Source organism: Nycticebus coucang, chromosome 6 (assembly GCF_027406575.1).
Source record: "Nycticebus coucang isolate mNycCou1 chromosome 6, mNycCou1.pri, whole genome shotgun sequence".
Taxonomy (NCBI): domain Eukaryota; kingdom Metazoa; phylum Chordata; class Mammalia; order Primates; family Lorisidae; genus Nycticebus; species Nycticebus coucang.
Window position 1 is genome coordinate 71,040,687 of NC_069785.1, and position 6,022 is coordinate 71,046,708.

The following is a 6,022-nucleotide window of genomic DNA, read 5'->3' on the forward strand; positions in this document are numbered from 1 at the left end:
GGCGGGGCGGGAGGAGGAGACGGAGGGAGGAAGGAGAAGGAGGCGGACGGGGGGCGGGGCGAGCCGTGCGCGGGACAGGAGGGGCGTGGCCAGGGCGGTGCCTTGGCGTAGGGCGGAGGCGGCGGGTCTGGTCTAGCGGAGCGCGTGACCGGAAGGGGTCCGCGATCTGTCAGGGTTCCCGGCGTTGCTGGGGGTCGGAATCTCAGCCTAGGTTGTCTGAGGCCCGGGTATTGGGCTGGAGCGGAGTCGGGACCTGAGAAAAGCCTTAGTTGACCAAATGCTCCTCCGCGGAGGAAGGGAGGCGGAATTTCTCTCGTTCTTAGGGTCAGGAAGGCCTGGAGTTTCATGTACTTCCAAGCTGTGCTAGGCGCCTTTCTTCCTCAGATGGAAACAGTCTCTTCTTAAAATGTGGCTCTTGATGTTAGGAGCTAGGTAATCTGTGGGTTAGGAGGGTAGGACGCAGGAAAGCAGCAAATTCTCTCCAAGGTGAGTGAAGGTGGTCCAGATTCCGGTAATGCCTTTGTCACTGTCTTAGACTTTGTGGCTTTGGAAAAGTTTCTTCTGCACGCTTGCTCACGTTCTCTCTCTTTCTCACTCTCTCATTCAAACTCGAGCTAACTCTGCTGTGCACTGCACTCTGTGCTGGGAGGAACCGATAAACCCTCCTCTGGCAGTGCTCACGTTTGGCTTTACTGGTAAGTGGTGTCACGGGGAAAGTATCGTGAGGGCCGAGACACAGGTTGTTTAGTCAGTCTACGCTTCAGGAGAATGGCCCTCATAGCGGTGATCTTGAACTTTTGAGCTGACAATGAAATGTGCGCTGGCCAAATACAGGAGATGGGGAAGAGTATTCTGCATGAGGGGACTGCCTGCCTGGAGGCCCAGTGTCTGGAGAGAGGCTGGCGTTTGTGGAGGAATGGAGACAGCAGCAGAGTGCGGGAAGGAAGAGAGATAGGTGCAGTAGGGAGGCCTTTATCTTGGGAAAGATGAGCAGCATACCCAGGATATTGGGCAGGGGGGAGGCATTTCCCTTCCACATTGTAGGGGGTAGATGGGAGAGGGCAGGACTGGAGACTTGTACATGAGGCACTTCCTGCAGCACATGGGTTGCAGTTCTAGAGAGGAGCCAGGACTGCTAGCAGTGACAGTGGGAAGGAGAGAGTTGATGACATCAAGAGTCATGTGAGAGGTTGGGAGGTACCATGGGTATGAGAGGAATTCTGCATCTGGGTGGCTGGTGAAGGCGCCCCTGGGAAGTGGGCTGGAGCAGCGTTAGGGTAAGTGAAGATTCAACCTTGGAGACATTAAGCTTGAGGTGGGTCCATAAGGCTGTGGGACCCAGGGTCTGAGTTTAGGCAAGACCTGGGAGCCCAGGGGACAACCAAAACCTAAGGAGGCAGCACCCCTTTGGAACAAAGTACCAAACCTGAGAATGATCTGCAGGACAGATTGCCTGGACTTTAGTCCTGGTGCCACTGCAGACTTGCTGTGACATGAGTAAGTTGCTCAACTCCTTTCAGCCTCAGTGTAACAGCCTCATCTGTAACAAAAGTTACAAAAAACAAAGTAACAAAACAGTTACAGCCTCATCTGTAACAAAAAGAAGCCGCATTTGGGTTTGTGATAATTAAATGAAGTAATACACAAGAAAACCTTAGCTGAGGGCCTGGCACTGGTACACTAGTTACTCATACTAGCCTCTGGACCTCATGCTTTCTCCCATGATTTGAATGGTTTGAGCTATGCCTATTTCTATTCTGTTTTCTTTCTTGTATTTTTTTCTTGGGAGACTTTTTTCTTTCTTTTTTTTTTTTTTAGACAGAGTCTCACTCTGTTGCCCTGGGTAAAGTGCTGTGGCATCATACCTCACAGCAACCTCAAACTCTTGGGCTCAAGCAACCCTGCCTCAGTCTCTCAAGTAGCTAGTTTTTTTTCTATTTTTAGTAGAGATAGGGTCTTGCTCTTGCTAAGGCTGGTCTGAAACTCTTGAGCTCAAGCAGTCCACCCACCTCTGCCTCTCAGAGTGCTAGGATTACAGGTGTGAGCCACCATGCCCTTCTTGGGAGACTTTTCTTGAGTTTATTTCTCATTTTTTCATGTCCTTTCTTGGCAGTGGGAGGCTGAAACTCTCTTCCTTGAGGTCATTTTCCATCAGCCCCATTCTGGGCTCCAGGAGTCCTCAGGACACACCTCAGCCCCCCACCCCAGCTCCCTATTTGCTTTATAGCTTTCTCTCTCTCATTCAGTCCTAACCATGTCATAAGCAGAGCAGGTGTCCCTATTTTGCAGCAGAGGAAACTAGAGTCCTGAAGAAGTGTGCCTAAGGTCAGCTAATGGCAATGGTCAGGCTGGGTTCTATGTTTAATTCTGGTGAATCTGATCTATAGATTGACCTAGGTAGACACCAGAGAAGAAAGAGTGAGACTTCCCGCTTTGACCCCAGTCTCTAATCTGTAGGCTTTGCAAACCTGCTGGGCTCTGGAGGGAGGGGCATGAAATGCCCATAATGTAATCATTGATTTAGTATGTGGTGGGCTTCAGAGGATGAGGCTGTATAGCGGAAGCCTCGCTGGCCCATTTAATCCTCCAATCCCTTAAATACCAACAAATCTGCCTTCTGCCTGTAGCCAGCAGCTGCCCTCTGTCTGAGTGAAGGGGAGTCCGAGCTGGGAGGGGGATCAGGCCTTCCTGAATGAACAGGACGAGAATTTCCTCAGGCTTATGGCATTATCTGTCCCTCTCTTTCCCATCTCACCAGGACACTTTTAAAACATCATATTCTTTAGGCCTTAAATTTCATGGAAATTTGAATGTAGGGGGTGAAGTTGGTGCCAACTCTTGGGCACTGCAGGGAACAATTTTTAGGGTCTTGTTTCCACATAGTCCCTGCACACCAGAAAGGCAAATGGTCTTGGCTCTCTGAGCTGCAGTTTCAGAGACCAGCATCAACAAATCTCTCAGCTGAGAAAGTCCTTTGGGATTAGCCAGCTCAGTGCTTCTGACTTTTATTTTAGTGGAGGTTCTCACTCCTTTTCAGTTATAGATGTATCAGATGCTTTCTTTTCTTTTTAATTTAATTTAATTTAGGACAGTCTCACTATGGTAGAGTGCGGTGGCATCACAGCTCACAGCAACTTCCAGCTCTTGGGCTTAGGCGATTCTCTTGCCTCAGCCTCCTGAGTAGCTGGGACTACAGGTGCTGGCCACAATGCCCAGCTATTTTTTTTGTTGCAGTTTGTCCGGGGCAGGTTTGAACCTGCCACCCTCGGTGTATGGGGCTGGCACCCTACTCACTGAGCCACAGGCGCTGCCCTGTATCAGATGCTTTTAAGTGTACCACCTAAGACCCTCTCAGCCACACCTGTCTTCTAGCTGCTATGACAACTAATCCCCCCTCTCCTTGACCCTACACATTTGGCCTCAGACGTGCAGGAGCATTGGACTCTCCATGGGCTGAACTTTTGAACCACAAGAGACAGGGATTGGCAGATAAACTCTTTTCTTTCTGGATGGACTGGCTTAAGCTTCCGAAGTCCACACAGCTTCTTTGAAGAAGGTCCCAGAAGACCTAGCATCAGTAGAGATCAAGTGCTGGCCATCTGAGCAGTGTACTCCCATGTGTGCTGTCCCTCTGTCTCACTGCCCTCTTTCCTCACTTGCCTTCCAGTCATCCCAGCTCTTGCAGTCCCCCAGGTAGTGTTAAGACATACATTGCTACCTCGACTGTACTTAAAGAACCTGGGCTAAGTCAAGAGTCTTATTAGGAAGTGTGTAAGACATCGAAGTTTGGCTACTCGGATGAAGACAAACAGGGCCTGGGTGCAGTCTCTTCTCCCACTACGTTTCTAGGGCCATGGCCAAGGCGTCCCCACAGGGCTCCCTGAAAAGCCTTTGATCTTGTTTAGTTCCATCATTTTGCAGCTGAAGAAACTGGAGCCTAAAGTCACAGTTTGAAGCAAAGCCAGGCTAGAATCCAGTCTCCACTCCTAATCCAGTACCCTTTCTAATCTGTCAGTTTAAGAGCTTTTGAAAAAATCTTCCTTCCCCAAAACATCTTCCCACACTGGCCTGCCACCTGCCACCAGAAAGCTTTGAAGGGCTCTGTTAAGCTGTAGCTACTACTTGGAAGTCATGACACACAGACCCCTGGATTCAGGCTGGGACCCAAGAAGGCAGGTAGAGGAATGAGACAATGGGACAGGGAAGAGCCAGTTATTCTGGAATAAAGGCAGCCAAGAAGGGCCTGACTGGGGACCTATATGTGTGGGAGACTGGACTGTGCAAGCTTAGAGGGCTGTACATGGGGACTGTCTGTGTCAACTGGTGTTGCCTATAGGTCCTTGTCCTTCAGGCTGAAGTCACCCTTAAGGAAGCTGGGCAAGACCAGAAGTCACATGGTGGGGCAAGAGAAGAAGATATTTGCCCCAAATGTCTTTAATTAAGATTCTTGTGGTTGTGACTTCTCAAAACAACTGGGGACAGGTTGATGACAAAGAAGTTTTTATATTACAAGGGTACCAGGGCATCTTAGAGACCTATGCATAAGGATGCAGCTAGGCCTTGAGAACTGATAAGAGCCTTAACTTAGGAAGCCCAGGAAGTCACCTCTGCCAGCGCTGTTCCTGTGTCAGCCTCTTTCGCTGCAGGCTGGTTTTCCCTACTTTCTAGGAAACATGGCAACCCGTGGCCTCATTCATCAGCTCTCAAGTTTGTCTCTCTTCCATCATGCGCCTGGACTCTGGGCCAAATTCTAAGTTCCCATGAAGGGATTCAGATTGGCCCATCTTGAGCCTACCTGCATCAGGTGGTGTACAAATACAAATGCTCCCTCTCTAACTAGGCGGCCAAGGGCCGGAAAGGGGACTGTTCCCCATCCTGGGCTTGCACAGTTGAACAAAAACCTTGAGGTAGGAGGTTGTGTGCTCTTAACACACAACCATCTCTTCCTTGTACATGTGTGAATTCAGACCCTGCCAGAAGCCCACTGCCCCACAGCCAGCCCCTTCGCCTCCCATCTGCTGCTGACAGCTGGGAGATGCTGACAGGGTCCCAGGTCTGCCACTGTCCTAGTGTCTTCCCTTTTTCCTTTTCATTTCTTTCTTTCTAATGTCTTGCACATTACTGTGTGCTACTCCCTGGTCTCAGTGCTTCTCATATGTTCTCTCACTGAACCCTCACAGCAGCCCTAAGAGACAGGAATGAACTTGGCCCCTGCTTCACTGGCCTGTCCATGGGGAGCCTGGGCAGCCTGCCCATGGTGCTTGCATTCTCCAGAAAGCACCACATGGACTACCTGAGCAGACGGCCAGGGAGGCTACTGGGGGTTGGGAGGTTCCACAACTGCTTTGAAAACTGTTTAAGAATTGTCAACCCTGGGAGAACAAGAGAGGGGGAAGAGGGAGGGGCACCTTTTTGGCACCAAGTAAGAGTCTATGGCACATCTCCTGGGTGCCAGACACAAGTACAACTGGGCCTTTACCTAACAAATGCAAATATTGTAACATAGTTGTTTGTGCCCTCACATTAACCTGAAATTAAGAAGAAAGAATTGTCAACCCTAAAAAAAGATTATAAAAAAAACAAAAAGAATAAGTGTCAATCCTGAACTCCATGTAGTCAGATTCTGGAATTTAATCATCTGTTGGAGTATTACAGGAGGCCCAGAACTATTAGTCTTTAGAAAATTTTGACTCGGGCGGTGCCTATTACTGAGTGGGTAGGGCACCGGCCCCATATACCGAGGGTGGCGGGTTCGGCCCCATCCAAACTGCAACAAAAAATAGCTGGGCGTTGTGGCGGGCGCCTGTAATCCCAGCTACTTGGGAGGCTGAGGCAAGAGAATCGCTTAAGCCCAGGAGTTGGAGGTTGCTGTGAGCTGTGTGATGCCACAGCACTCTACCAAGGGTGATAAAGTGAGACTCTGTTTCTTAAAAAAAAAAAAAAAAAAAAGAAAATTTTGAGTCTTTCTAAAGGCATCTTCCTAGGCCTCCTCTCTGAAACTTGGGAAGCCGTTCTCTGAGAG